The 16,087-nt window shown below is 36.0% G+C and overlaps 1 protein-coding gene across 1 annotated transcript in view; it reads right to left on the bottom strand.

Moving 5' to 3' along the window:
- Positions 1–10,352, bottom strand: part of LOC134707597 (platelet endothelial aggregation receptor 1-like) — a 69,357-nt gene extending 59,005 nt beyond the window's left edge. Inside the window, exon 1 of the mRNA XM_063567536.1 lies at positions 10,040–10,352. The gene's annotated coding sequence lies outside the window, so the exon portion shown is untranslated. The remainder of the gene's footprint in view (positions 1–10,039) is intronic.
- Between the last annotated feature and the right edge of the window lie 5,735 nt (positions 10,353–16,087).

Below are 16,087 nucleotides of genomic sequence, written 5' to 3'. Positions count from 1 at the left end.
CCGTGACACCCATCATTATTTTTCTCTAGAAGCCCTGGAATAGGCCGACCCCCCTAATTTTTTGACATTTTTTTCAAATTTTGAGCCCTAGTTTCAGATTTTTGAACATAGCGCCCTTCGATACCTAGCGCAAAAGAAGCGCCTGTTTCTCCTCTACAAGACCTATATAGTCATTCCCCGTGACACCCCTCATTATTTTTCTCTAGAAGTCCTAGAATAGGCCGACCCCCCTAATTTTTTGACATTTTTTTCAAATTTTGAGCCCTAGTTTTAGATTTTTGAACATAGCGCCCTTCGATACCTAACGCAAAAGAAGCGCCTGTTTCTCCTCTACAAGACCTATATAGTCATTCCCCGTGACACCCATCATTATTTTTCTCTAGAAGCCCTGGAATAGGCCGACCCCCCTAATTTTTTGACATTTTTTTCAAATTTTGAGCTCTAGTTTCAGATTTTTGAACATAGCGCCCTTCGATACCTAGCGCAAAAGAAGCGCCTGTTTCTCCTCTACATGACCTATATAGTCATACCCCGTGACACCCCCCATTATTTTTTTCTAGAACTCCAGGAATAGGCTGACCCTACCCCCATTTTTTTTACATTTTTTTCAAATTTTGAGCCCTAGTTTCAGATTTTTGAACATAGCGCCCTTTGATACCTAGCGCAAAAGAAGCGCCTGTTTCTCCTTTACAATACCTATATAGTCATTCCCCGTGACACCCCTCATTATTTTTCTCTAGAACTCCAGGAATAGGCCAACCCTACCCCCATTTTTGGACAATTTTTTCGAATTTTGAGCTCTAGTTTCAGATTTTTGAACATAGCGCCCTTCGATACCTTGCGCAAAAGAAGCGCCTGTTTCTCCTCTACAAGACCTATATAGTCATACCCCGTGACACCCCTTATTATTTTTCTCTAGAAGTCCTAGAATAGGCCGACCCCCCTAATTTTTTGACATTTTTTTCAAATTTTGAGCCCTAGTTTCAGATTTTTGATCATAGCGCCCTTCGATACCTAGCGCAAAAGAAGCGCCTGTTTCTCCTCTACAAGACCTATATAGTCATTCCCCGTGACACCCCTCATTATTTTTCTCTAGAAGTCCTAGAATAGGCCGACCCCCCTAATTTTTTGACATTTTTTTCAAATTTTGAGCCCTAGTTTCAGATTTTTGAACATAGCGCCCTTCGATACCTAGCGCAAAAGAAGCGCCTGTTTCTCCTCTACAAGACCTATATAGTCATTCCCCGTGACACCCCTCATTATTTTTCTCTAGAAGTCCTAGAATAGGCCGACCCCCCTAATTTTTTGACATTTTTTTCAAATTTTGAGCCCTAGTTTTAGATTTTTGAACATAGCGCCCTTCGATACCTAGCGCAAAAGAAGCGCCTGTTTCTCCTCTACAAGACCTATATAGTCATTCCCCGTGACACCCCTCATTATTTTTCTCTAGAAGCCCTGGAATAGGCCGACCCCCCTAATTTTTTGACATTTTTTTCAAATTTTAAGCTCTAGTTTCAGATTTTTGAACATAGCGCCCTTCGATACCTAGCGCAAAAGAAGCGCCCTGTTTCTCCTCTATAAGACCTATATAGTCATTCCCCGTGACACCCCTCATTATTTTTCTCTAGACGCCCTGGAATAGGCCGACCCCCCTAATTTTTTGACATTTTTTTCAAATTTTGAGCCCTAGTTTCAGATTTTTGAACATAGCGCCCTTCGATACCTAGCGCAAAAGAAGCGCCTGTTTCTCCTCTACAAGACCTATATAGTCATTCCCCGTGACACCCCTCATTATTTTTCTCTAGAAGTCCTAGAATAGGCCGACCCCCCTAATTTTTTGACATTTTTTTCAAATTTTGAGCCCTAGTTTTAGATTTTTGAACATAGCGCCCTTCGATACCTAGCGCAAAAGAAGCGCCTGTTTCTCCTCTACAAGACCTAAAAAGTCATTCCCCGTGACACCCCTCATTATTTTTCTCTAGAAGCCCTGGAATAGGCCGACCCCCCTAATTTTTTGACATTTTTTTCAAATTTTGAGCCCTAGTTTTAGATTTTTGAACATAGCGCCCTTCGATACCTAGCGCAAAAGAAGCGCCTGTTTCTCCTCTACAAGACCTAAAAAGTCATTCCCCGTGACACCCCTCATTATTTTTCTCTAGAAGCCCTGGAATAGGCCGACCCCCCTAATTTTTTGACATTTTTTTCAAATTTTGAGCTCTAGTTTCAGATTTTTGAACATAGCGCCCTTCGATACCTAGCGCAAAAGAAGCGCCCTGTTTCTCCTCTATAAGACCTATATAGTCATTCCCCGTGACACCCCTCATTATTTTTCTCTAGACGCCCTGGAATAGGCCGACCCCCCTAATTTTTTGACATTTTTTTCAAATTTTGAGCCCTAGTTTCAGATTTTTGAACATAGCGCCCTTCGATACCTAGCGCAAAAGAAGCGCCTGTTTCTCCTCTACAAGACCTATATAGTCATTCCCCGTGACACCCCTCATTATTTTTCTCTAGAAGTCCTAGAATAGGCCGACCCCCCTAATTTTTTGACATTTTTTTCAAATTTTGAGCCCTAGTTTTAGATTTTTGAACATAGCGCCCTTCGATACCTAACGCAAAAGAAGCGCCTGTTTCTCCTCTACAAGACCTATATAGTCATTCCCCGTGACACCCATCATTATTTTTCTCTAGAAGCCCTGGAATAGGCCGACCCCCCTAATTTTTTGACATTTTTTTCAAATTTTGAGCCCTAGTTTCAGATTTTTGAACATAGCGCCCTTCGATACCTAGCGCAAAAGAAGCGCCTGTTTCTCCTCTACAAGACCTATATAGTCATTCCCCGTGACACCCCTCATTATTTTTCTCTAGAAGTCCTAGAATAGGCCGACCCCCCTAATTTTTTGACATTTTTTTCAAATTTTGAGCCCTAGTTTTAGATTTTTGAACATAGCGCCCTTCGATACCTAACGCAAAAGAAGCGCCTGTTTCTCCTCTACAAGACCTATATAGTCATTCCCCGTGACACCCATCATTATTTTTCTCTAGAAGCCCTGGAATAGGCCGACCCCCCTAATTTTTTGACATTTTTTTCAAATTTTGAGCTCTAGTTTCAGATTTTTGAACATAGCGCCCTTCGATACCTAGCGCAAAAGAAGCGCCTGTTTCTCCTCTACATGACCTATATAGTCATACCCCGTGACACCCCCCATTATTTTTTTCTAGAACTCCAGGAATAGGCTGACCCTACCCCCATTTTTTTTACATTTTTTTTCAAATTTTGAGCCCTAGTTTCAGATTTTTGAACATAGCGCCCTTTGATACCTAGCGCAAAAGAAGCGCCTGTTTCTCCTTTACAATACCTATATAGTCATTCCCCGTGACACCCCTCATTATTTTTCTCTAGAACTCCAGGAATAGGCCAACCCTACCCCCATTTTTGGACAATTTTTTCGAATTTTGAGCTCTAGTTTCAGATTTTTGAACATAGCGCCCTTCGATACCTTGCGCAAAAGAAGCGCCTGTTTCTCCTCTACAAGACCTATATAGTCATACCCCGTGACACCCCTTATTATTTTTCTCTAGAAGTCCTAGAATAGGCCGACCCCCCTAATTTTTTGACATTTTTTTCAAATTTTGAGCCCTAGTTTCAGATTTTTGATCATAGCGCCCTTCGATACCTAGCGCAAAAGAAGCGCCTGTTTCTCCTCTACAAGACCTATATAGTCATTCCCCGTGACACCCCTCATTATTTTTCTCTAGAAGTCCTAGAATAGGCCGACCCCCCTAATTTTTTGACATTTTTTTCAAATTTTGAGCCCTAGTTTCAGATTTTTGAACATAGCGCCCTTCGATACCTAGCGCAAAAGAAGCGCCTGTTTCTCCTCTACAAGACCTATATAGTCATTCCCCGTGACACCCCTCATTATTTTTCTCTAGAAGTCCTAGAATAGGCCGACCCCCCTAATTTTTTGACATTTTTTTCAAATTTTGAGCCCTAGTTTTAGATTTTTGAACATAGCGCCCTTCGATACCTAGCGCAAAAGAAGCGCCTGTTTCTCCTCTACAAGACCTATATAGTCATTCCCCGTGACACCCCTCATTATTTTTCTCTAGAAGCCCTGGAATAGGCCGACCCCCCTAATTTTTTGACATTTTTTTCAAATTTTAAGCTCTAGTTTCAGATTTTTGAACATAGCGCCCTTCGATACCTAGCGCAAAAGAAGCGCCCTGTTTCTCCTCTATAAGACCTATATAGTCATTCCCCGTGACACCCCTCATTATTTTTCTCTAGACGCCCTGGAATAGGCCGACCCCCCTAATTTTTTGACATTTTTTTCAAATTTTGAGCCCTAGTTTCAGATTTTTGAACATAGCGCCCTTCGATACCTAGCGCAAAAGAAGCGCCTGTTTCTCCTCTACAAGACCTATATAGTCATTCCCCGTGACACCCCTCATTATTTTTCTCTAGAAGTCCTAGAATAGGCCGACCCCCCTAATTTTTTGACATTTTTTTCAAATTTTGAGCCCTAGTTTTAGATTTTTGAACATAGCGCCCTTCGATACCTAGCGCAAAAGAAGCGCCTGTTTCTCCTCTACAAGACCTAAAAAGTCATTCCCCGTGACACCCCTCATTATTTTTCTCTAGAAGCCCTGGAATAGGCCGACCCCCCTAATTTTTTGACATTTTTTTCAAATTTTGAGCCCTAGTTTTAGATTTTTGAACATAGCGCCCTTCGATACCTAGCGCAAAAGAAGCGCCTGTTTCTCCTCTACAAGACCTAAAAAGTCATTCCCCGTGACACCCCTCATTATTTTTCTCTAGAAGCCCTGGAATAGGCCGACCCCCCTAATTTTTTGACATTTTTTTCAAATTTTGAGCTCTAGTTTCAGATTTTTGAACATAGCGCCCTTCGATACCTAGCGCAAAAGAAGCGCCCTGTTTCTCCTCTATAAGACCTATATAGTCATTCCCCGTGACACCCCTCATTATTTTTCTCTAGACGCCCTGGAATAGGCCGACCCCCCTAATTTTTTGACATTTTTTTCAAATTTTGAGCCCTAGTTTCAGATTTTTGAACATAGCGCCCTTCGATACCTAGCGCAAAAGAAGCGCCTGTTTCTCCTCTACAAGACCTATATAGTCATTCCCCGTGACACCCCTCATTATTTTTCTCTAGAAGTCCTAGAATAGGCCGACCCCCCTAATTTTTTGACATTTTTTTCAAATTTTGAGCCCTAGTTTTAGATTTTTGAACATAGCGCCCTTCGATACCTAACGCAAAAGAAGCGCCTGTTTCTCCTCTACAAGACCTATATAGTCATTCCCCGTGACACCCATCATTATTTTTCTCTAGAAGCCCTGGAATAGGCCGACCCCCCTAATTTTTTGACATTTTTTTCAAATTTTGAGCCCTAGTTTCAGATTTTTGAACATAGCGCCCTTCGATACCTAGCGCAAAAGAAGCGCCTGTTTCTCCTCTACAAGACCTATATAGTCATTCCCCGTGACACCCCTCATTATTTTTCTCTAGAAGTCCTAGAATAGGCCGACCCCCCTAATTTTTTGACATTTTTTTCAAATTTTGAGCCCTAGTTTTAGATTTTTGAACATAGCGCCCTTCGATACCTAACGCAAAAGAAGCGCCTGTTTCTCCTCTACAAGACCTATATAGTCATTCCCCGTGACACCCATCATTATTTTTCTCTAGAAGCCCTGGAATAGGCCGACCCCCCTAATTTTTTGACATTTTTTTCAAATTTTGAGCTCTAGTTTCAGATTTTTGAACATAGCGCCCTTCGATACCTAGCGCAAAAGAAGCGCCTGTTTCTCCTCTACATGACCTATATAGTCATACCCCGTGACACCCCCCATTATTTTTTTCTAGAACTCCAGGAATAGGCTGACCCTACCCCCATTTTTTTTACATTTTTTTTCAAATTTTGAGCCCTAGTTTCAGATTTTTGAACATAGCGCCCTTTGATACCTAGCGCAAAAGAAGCGCCTGTTTCTCCTTTACAATACCTATATAGTCATTCCCCGTGACACCCCTCATTATTTTTCTCTAGAACTCCAGGAATAGGCCAACCCTACCCCCATTTTTGGACAATTTTTTCGAATTTTGAGCTCTAGTTTCAGATTTTTGAACATAGCGCCCTTCGATACCTTGCGCAAAAGAAGCGCCTGTTTCTCCTCTACAAGACCTATATAGTCATACCCCGTGACACCCCTTATTATTTTTCTCTAGAAGTCCTAGAATAGGCCGACCCCCCTAATTTTTTGACATTTTTTTCAAATTTTGAGCCCTAGTTTCAGATTTTTGATCATAGCGCCCTTCGATACCTAGCGCAAAAGAAGCGCCTGTTTCTCCTCTACAAGACCTATATAGTCATTCCCCGTGACACCCCTCATTATTTTTCTCTAGAAGTCCTAGAATAGGCCGACCCCCCTAATTTTTTGACATTTTTTTCAAATTTTGAGCCCTAGTTTCAGATTTTTGAACATAGCGCCCTTCGATACCTAGCGCAAAAGAAGCGCCTGTTTCTCCTCTACAAGACCTATATAGTCATTCCCCGTGACACCCCTCATTATTTTTCTCTAGAAGTCCTAGAATAGGCCGACCCCCCTAATTTTTTGACATTTTTTTCAAATTTTGAGCCCTAGTTTTAGATTTTTGAACATAGCGCCCTTCGATACCTAGCGCAAAAGAAGCGCCTGTTTCTCCTCTACAAGACCTATATAGTCATTCCCCGTGACACCCCTCATTATTTTTCTCTAGAAGCCCTGGAATAGGCCGACCCCCCTAATTTTTTGACATTTTTTTCAAATTTTGAGCTCTAAATTAAACAATGACATAAAAGGTGCTATAATTTACAGGGTAGGACTACTTTTACATACGTTCTAAATTGAAGTGGGTGCATTGGTGGCCCTACACCTACAAATAATCCGTTGATAGATGCAGAGTTATTGTGGTACTGAATATTAGCCTAAAAAGTAATGCGACTTGTTAAATCAATGGATTGGATAAAAACCATTTCAAAATTGAGTTAAAATTGCTATATTTTAACTGATTTTCTGCCTTTTTGAATACTTTTTTATTTAACGGCCGTTGTTGTCTTATTCTGTTTTTTGGTTTCTCGATATATCGCCTTATTGTTCGCTGGCTTATTGTTCGCTAGCTATTGTTCGCTAGCTTCTGCCTGGTTCCCGAACCTTCTGTTAAGCAACCGATGTTTCTAATATAGCCCGATTTAAACTTACATATACTAATTGATACGTCTTCAATCTAGTTAATTTACAAATCAATATATCTAATCATAATTACTAATGCAAGAAGTAAAAATAGATATGTTCTGAACCCCCTTACCTTTCAGTAACTTTTAAAAATCTGTCATTTAAACGAGTATGTCTTTTATTCCTGGTTTTAAAGCTCATATACAATAATTTTACACCCCTCCCAATATTATTAAATGTAATCATGCAATAAGATATATTTTAAAGAACTGAGAATATTTAAACAAAATCCAAAGTAAGCACAATGTACAAATATTAAGCAATGATTTTAATAATCAACTTTCGAATACAAACAGTCCTTGTTTAAAGAATATGAAACCAGACACTTTTATCAATGGTCTCTAGAACGAAAATAAATAAATTAAAGAAAAAGTAGTTCAACATTAAAATAGGCAAAAATAGAAAAAGTTATACAAAGGATAAAGACAAATGTTTCCACGGGATTTGCATTCTAAAAGAAGTTTTAGAGCATAAAACAGGGACAGTCTATTAAAACGAATAGTCACTGAAATTATTTAAGGTCATGTTTATCTAAAATAAGAAATCAACTGTGTTTAGGATATTATTCAAATGTGTTTGCCACATTGACTAAGGCACCCATTCATATGTAGAGGTTGAAAAAGAATTGACCCTTCTTACAACACACTAATGTCAGCGACAATGATTTAATATTCTCGGTGGGACAGGACCCCCAGTTAAATATAGGCAACGATACATATTTTCGAAATTTTACTGCCTTCATAGCAAATAGAAAATCAAATGGTAGTCGCCTTAGCTGCCATCTACATTTCTAAGTACAAAATCACTTCCACCAATTACTATCATTTGTTCATAGTATAATTTTAGCAGTACTATACGTAATGGGATTTTATCATAAGGTTAAGTTGACTTTTTCCTTATGTTCAAAGTTTTGGGGCGTGCTACTTTTAATTCAAACCAAAGAAGGAGAAACATGACTGACGATTCATGTGTTTTTGTGTCCTAACAAAATACAGTTTTCTCTCTGTTCTGGTCTTCTAGATTTCCCATGTATAGTGTCCACAAGTTATAAGGAAAGTACATTTAGGAAGTAGACCTTAGTTCAGGGAGATAACTCTTTAAATCAGTAATGCGTTTGCAAAAGTCAAGTTTCATTAATGTATTTTAAGCCCTTACCTGAAACCGTTTGAAAATCATCTATGTAACCTAGAAGCTACGAATATATTTATGAAAATGGTTGACACAAACGTTCTGATGATTTTAAGAGTAATTTCCCTTAACCTTGGTCTACTGCCTTAAATGCACCAAATATTCTTAAAGATAAAGTTACAATTTGGAAATACCACATTTTAGAGGTCTTGTTTAGTTCTAAAGTGGATCGGTCTGCAGGTAATCTTGGATATATTTTTCATGTATCTTTACGCTAAATAAAGAGCTTTTATTTCAGTTTAAATATTTTATTTCATTGAAATAATTTACTGAATATTTATAGATGCATATTTTTATAATTATTCTTTTGTTATATGTCTTAGTGCTTCATATATATGCTTTGAGAGTTAGCAATATACAAATTTATATGCCAGACTAAGAGTAAATTGGTGCTGTTTTATTACTGTGGATTCATTATTATTCGTTCGATACCAATTTACGTGGATTTCATGGATTCAGGTTCAGGTTCAGATTCAGGTGAACCACGAATCTAAATGTTCCAACGAATAACAAATTTTCCTTAGGCCTGTATGTAGAATTCGGCAAAATCACGAAACTATATATCAACGAACATGCACGAAAGTTGGTCCCCACGAAAATAAATCAATCCACATGAATCAAAAGAATACAATTTATTTGCATACTGGATACCTCGTTTTATTTATTATTGTAGGTAGATATAGGAAGCTGGGGTATGATTGCCAATGAGACAACTCTCCATCCAAGTAACAAATTATAAAAGTAAACCATTATAGGTTAAGGTACGGCTTTTAACACGGAGCCTATGCTCACACCGAACAGCAAGCTATAAAGAGCACCAAAAATTACAAGTGTAAAACAATTCAAACAGCAAAAATCACCGTCAACGGCCTAATCTATATAAATTAAGGCAACAGTAGTATACCGCTGTTCAAAACTCGTAAATACATGGACAAAAAACAAAGTCGGGGTAACAAAAACGAAAAACGTGAAACGAGAAACACGTATGAAGTACATATCAGACGACAATATGTTTTTTCAATATGACGAATAAAAAAAGAAAGATTTACTTACCTAGAGCTGATTGGTTTTAAGACAAGTGGAATCCCGCACCACCAACAAATTTCATTATGACCATAATAGCATAATTATTCGATGGGCTTATTTTACTTTGTTGAAGTTTGAATTTAACGTTAAAAATCGAGTTAAATGTTAAAAAAAGAAATATTCTGTTCCCCTGTTATAAATATAGACTAAATGATGGAGCCGTTTCGTTTTTTTACGAATACACACTAAATTTTGTAGGCTGCGTAATCATAATGCAACTTTGTCACAGTAAATACTTATAATACTTGTATGCAAGTTTATTTGCAGTATTTCAGTCCCTCCTTTCAAATAAGAGGTTACAAAGACTTGACAGAATATTATTATATTTTCTACTTCGGTAAATATAAATAAGCTTCCTTGTTCAATATGTATGTGGATTTGTAAAAGAATGATTGAATTAATACTAATTCAGTGTGTAAACATTGATTTAGCTGTCTGCTTTAGAAAAACACAAATCGACTTATCAGTACATACCCTAAACTTCCTTTCCATGTAAACCTTAAAATACATTTCCAAAATCCTTGAAGAGAAATTAACGTCATTCACATTTCATATTTCTCAGTACTTATAATATAATGAAGACATCAGCATCAAATATCAATCTGGTTGAAAAAGACTTTCTCGGGTGTCTGTCCTCGGGTGTTTAAATAATTCATCCAAATCAAACCTATATCATAATTATTTCACATTATACGTAAAATTCCTATTATTTTTTTTCCATCGTTTGAACACATTAAAATGAAGTCTTGCACCTGTTTATGTGATTTCTAAGTAATGGGAACGGAGATTTGTTTTACATAAGGTAAAAATTATTGATTTTCTATTGATATTGATGCCATAATATCGGGGTAGAAATGATATCAGAAAGTGATTTGTTTCACCAGAATAAGCAGACATTAACAATATTGAGTGATTATTTCTGAAGGCGCAGAGGGGATACTAATTAGAAGTTAAGGAACTTTTATAGAGATTATTAGCAAGTGTCATTCTCTAATGGTGTTGCCTGACCTCTGCCGCATATCAATTATGAAAAATATATTATTCCACATTTATAAATTATGTCTTCTATAAGGAAAATCACGTCATTGCATACACTACGTCAAATGCCTGTTACATGTTAATTACAATAGAGGGGCAAATGATAACAGAGGTACAGCCAAACTCATAGATAAGAAAATAAATTGACAACGCCATGGTTAAAAAAGAAAAAGACAAACAGACAAACAATAGTACACAAAACACAAAAAAAATCTAAAATAAGCAATACGAACCCCTGCAAAAACTGGGGGTGATCTCAGGTGCACCGATCTCAGATTACAAGAATTATAATATTAAATAAAGTAAGAAAATTAAGAAACGTGTTGACTAACCGATACCAAACCATGATTATGCCTCTATATCTCGCCCTATCTGTCCTAAGGAGAAGTAGTTTGATTGAAAATGAGACAACAATCCACCAAAGTTCAAAGGAATTGGATGTAAGCAATTATAGAACACAACCAAACATACTGTGTCGGTTTAGCCGGCTACCAAACACTTGAGAAATATGTAACATTTTTTTTATTAACCCCTAACAAAAATATAAATTCTAATGTCGTAGACTGTATTTTCGTGTTATAATATTTTTTTTTTTGCTTTAGCCTTCAAATGGTAAAGAATATTACTAGATTTTAAGATATATCCATAGAACTGTACTTCATCCATTACTGTTTCTACGTTTGAGATGGCCTAGGATATCATGTGCTAACATATCTTGTGCTAAAATAGTTTACTTTTATTTATTTGTGTACAGAAATACCAGCTTTCATGACAAACGCCTACGTTGAAATAAGAACGTGGTATAATCTTATCATGAACATCTAGAATGAAAAACTGTAATAATATCACAGTCACATGTATTATCGTCATTTCGCTTCATTTTTATGAAACATTTTTAAACCACAGGAATTCTAGATAAAATTGAACGGGTTGTAATAATTCTATCTTTTATCCCAATTTTTTTTTCTTTGGGCAGAAAAACCTATTGAATGTCTAGTCTAGTTTGAATTGATCGACTACGTATATATTTGTAACAGGTAAATCAATGATGAACCAGCTATCTAATTCTCTGTACTTGATTGATCAAAATCATCGAGAGTTGTACAGTGTAAATTTTCAAAGAAGATGCAATGACACGAAAAATTTATGTTCTTTGGGAAAAAAGATCCAATTAAAAACCATTGATTACAAGTATATTTCAGAATGTTAAGTTTTTATTACAATTTGTATTTTTAACATCTGTCAGTTGGAGATATACAAAACTGCATGTTGCCGTTATATTTTGTGCCATTAAAAAGCTTTTGAAACCTAATAATAACTACATAAAACAGTACCAACGGCTATATAGTCACTGCATCCTTTTTAGATTAACTTTACCATTAAATCGATGCTGGATGACAAATGCAACTCAATGATTGATTTATAATGCAAACATTTGCTTTTCAACAATTCATGAAGCGATCTACCTTTCTGCCTTAAGGTTTACTTTTTATAAAGGTACATGTACTAGGATACCAGGTCGTTCAAGGAAGTCAAGCAGTAACTGTCATCTTTTCCATGCTGAATACAGTTATCAAACTCTGAATCGTTTCACTTCGAAGGAAAGGCATATACAATTTTCACAAAATTAAACCGAACTTTCTTTATCGGTTTTGCTTTAAATATTTGAATCGAATTTACTTATGCTAAATCTTTTTGATGTTATATATTTCTTCAATCGATATCTTCTAACGAATCAATAATGTATCTCAAAGATTTAAACCATCAGCACTTTAAAACCAGAGACTCTAAGTGAACAGGTATCTATACGCACTCATGAGTCAAAGACATTATTCTTACTTGATTTGGCAATCATACTGCAAAATAAAACAATTTTAATTAATGATAATGAAACGCATTAATATATATTATCCCCATGTTTTGTTAATATAATACATGCGTATTTCCATTATGCTAATTTCTTAAATTAACTGTTAACGACTTATTTTCGAAAAAAGGATCGATTTATTTTTCAAAAAATCAACGTACAAATATATAACATTTATATCTTTTCGTATAGAAACAAAAACAACAACATTAGAAAACGGCGAAAGTTTATCCCCCGTGAAATAGGAGAATAGAGCAGTATAGGTCATCACAAAATATAACCTGTTTTATGGTATTCCAATAGATTTTTATAATGTATGATTACTTTCATTGTAAATTTTCTTTCATACACGAAACAAATCACATGTACTTGTATGTGCCTGTAATTCAGTGGTTGTCGCAGATTTGTAACTGTATATCAAATTATTTTAATTTTGTGTACAACTATCGGGCTGCTAGATTTCCCTTCTGAATTGTTTTAAATTAGTAATTGCGGGATTCTACATGCTTTTAATACTATTTAATATTGGTTTTGTTCATTGTTGAAGGCCGTGTGATGACCTGTGGATTACTTTATGGTCAAATGATCTAAGGTGTAGTGTTTTTTTCATTAGCAATCATATCACACATTTATATTTCATATGATATTTTGCAATAAAAACATCCAGTTAGAGAACAGCTGGATAGGTCATCAGTTTTCATATGTACATTAACATCGATTAGACTTCTTTACAATGTGGTTAATAACGTCTATAATACTTGAAGGCAGAATCCTGTCATTTTTTTTGAAATATTTTAAGTCGCATTGTTGTGTCAAAAAGGTTCAAATGGAAAATCTTACATTAATAAAAAAATCATTCCAAATGAAGTTTATGATTTAATCATTTCCATAACAGTGTGGACAAGACATTTTCTTGGCGCTCTCATGTTATCAATAAATTCATCAAATGACTGGTTCAGATTAGATGTCTGTGAATCCCAATTCATTTCGTACGTTTAATAAACATTTAAGCTTTGGGGTCGACAAAGGTTCTAAATGCCTCAATCTAATAATACGAATACCTAACAGAGGACTAAACTGTGTGTGTTGATTTAGATAAAGGCAACAGTAGTATACCGATGTTCAAAACTCATAAATCGATAGAAAAAAAAAAATCTGGGTCACAAACTAAAACCAAGGGAAACGCAATAGATTTAAGAAAATGACGACACATCATTAAAATGTAACATACACAGAAACGAACTAAGTATTAGACAAAATCCGATGAGAATTACAAATATAACATCAAAACTAAATACATGAATTTGGGATAAAAAAGTACCGTGACACGTCTTATAAAAATGTGAATGCACACTCAAATATAAGAGGAATCAAACGACATAAAAGAAACTCAACGTTAAAATGTAACACACACAGAAACGAACTAAAATAAAACAATGACCATATTTCTGACTTGGTACAGAACAGTTTTTAAAAGAAAAGAAATTGTGGGTTGAACCTGTTTTTGTGTCATGCCAAACCTCCCTCTTTATGGCCATGTGAAATAAAACATTAAAAAAAAATGACAACACAACATTACAGGACTACAATACAATGTTACATACTTAAACTCCCTTTTTCTCTTTGTGAACCGCCATGAACATTACTTTTTACTGCTATTTAAATGAACTTTGGGAGGCCTCTGATAAACTGAGCGTGCGCAAAATCCTCTTTATTTCCTGTTTACAAAACTTTGAATTTTTCGATAAACTAAGGATTTTCTTATCCCAGACATAGATTACCTTAGCCGTATTTGGCACAACTTTTGGGAATTTTGGATCCTCAATGCTCTTCAACTTTGTATTTGTTTGGGTTATAACTATTTTGATATGAGCGTCACTGATGAGTCTTATGAAGACGAAACGCGCGTCTGGCGTACTAAATTATGATCCTGGTACCTTTGATAACTATTAACACCACTGGGTCGATGCCTCTGCTGGTGGACGTTTCGTCCCCGAGGGTATCACCAGCCCAGTAGTCAGCACTTCGGTGTTGACATAAATATCAATTATGTGGTCATTTTTATAAATTTCCTGTTTACAAAACTTTGAATTTTTCGAAAAACTAAGGATTTTCTTCTCCCAGTCATATATAACCTTAGCCGTATTTGGCACAACTTTTCGGAATTTTGGATCCTCAATGCTCTTCAACTTTGTATTTGTTTGGGTTATACCTATTTTGATATGAGCGTCACTGATGAGTCTTATGTAGACGAAATGCGCGTTTGGCGTACTAAATTATAATCCTGGTACCTTTGATAACTATTATCGATAGCCGATGACAAATAAGTTCAAGGTAAATGATTCAGTATTATTACTTCTCTAATTTTTGTGCTATTTTCAAATTTCCTGACCGTTGTGAGAAAAATATTTCTCCCCACTAGTGAAAAATCTGTTCTCGGCAAATGATTAGTTGGAATTTGATTGTGACGTTGAATATTTTTTCTTCTGAATTTTCTAATTGTGACGTCATGAAAAAGGCGACATTGTCTGATGACGTCACATCAAAAGGACACTTCTTTCCTCAAATCTTTGAAAAAGAAGGATAACAATCATTAGAGAAAACAGATTCCACCACTGTAGTTCGTGTATTACGATATTTCTTCACCTTCAACAGTTAAAATTCAATTATTTAAAAAGCTCGACAAGCCTCGCGCTTCAAATATTTAACTGTCTCGAGGGAAGAAATATCGCAATACACTTATTGCAGTTGTGGAATCTATATCAACATAAGTATCGCGGTTGTCTACGCTGTTATGCAAATTATTCTATTATAAAAATACCTGTATTCGAAAAGCGGATTTATACAGAAGTAAACATTTTACCATCGTAATCCGGTTATTACATTACCTGTTAATTTATTGGTGAAAATCGTCGTAAAAGATCAGTAGTTCTTCAAAAAGACTACAAAATAATACTCTCAAGAATATAACTAAAATAAAGGGAGTAAACATCGCAGTTTCAGGGAATTAAATAAATCAAACTGACTTATTTGTAGATTTTGTCTTAGTGATAGCTGATACTACATTTCTCTCAGAGATAATAGCCTAAAAAAAGCATATCCAGAAATCAACGCCGATTTGTTTATTTGAATATTATACTAAAGAAATCGGATACGGGTCACAGAAATTACATTAAAATGATAGGGAATTTTGGAAAAATGAATGTTTTAATATTAATTTAAATGATAGACAGGTTGCCGGGGCAGAAAATGAATATACACAACAATATACACCATTTAAACGAAACCTAATGACTGTGGTTGCAAACATGCAGGTTCCTGAGCTATTTTAAAAATCGAAGCGAGAGGCTTTTAACATTGCAGTATAAAATACAGGCTAAAATGGCTGAAACGTCAAATTGGCAAACTTCGTGTTGAAAATTGGCTTACAAGGTCATTAGAAAAACAGGTTGCCGGGGTGAAATTTGAAACTTGAATTTCCAAAGAATAAGCAAGTCCAAACCTTGTATGTGTAGTCGTTGAACTTTAGGTTCCCACGTAAAATTAAAATGTCACTATTTCAAGAAGAATAAACTCACGAAAGCACGAAAAATTCACTAATTCGCGTTCATTGTTTT

This window comes from Mytilus trossulus, chromosome 1, assembly GCF_036588685.1.
Source record: "Mytilus trossulus isolate FHL-02 chromosome 1, PNRI_Mtr1.1.1.hap1, whole genome shotgun sequence".
Classification (NCBI taxonomy): Eukaryota; Metazoa; Mollusca; class Bivalvia; order Mytilida; family Mytilidae; genus Mytilus; species Mytilus trossulus.
The sequence above is the reverse complement of the archived record's forward strand: the minus strand, read 5'-3'. Positions and strand labels throughout refer to the sequence as shown.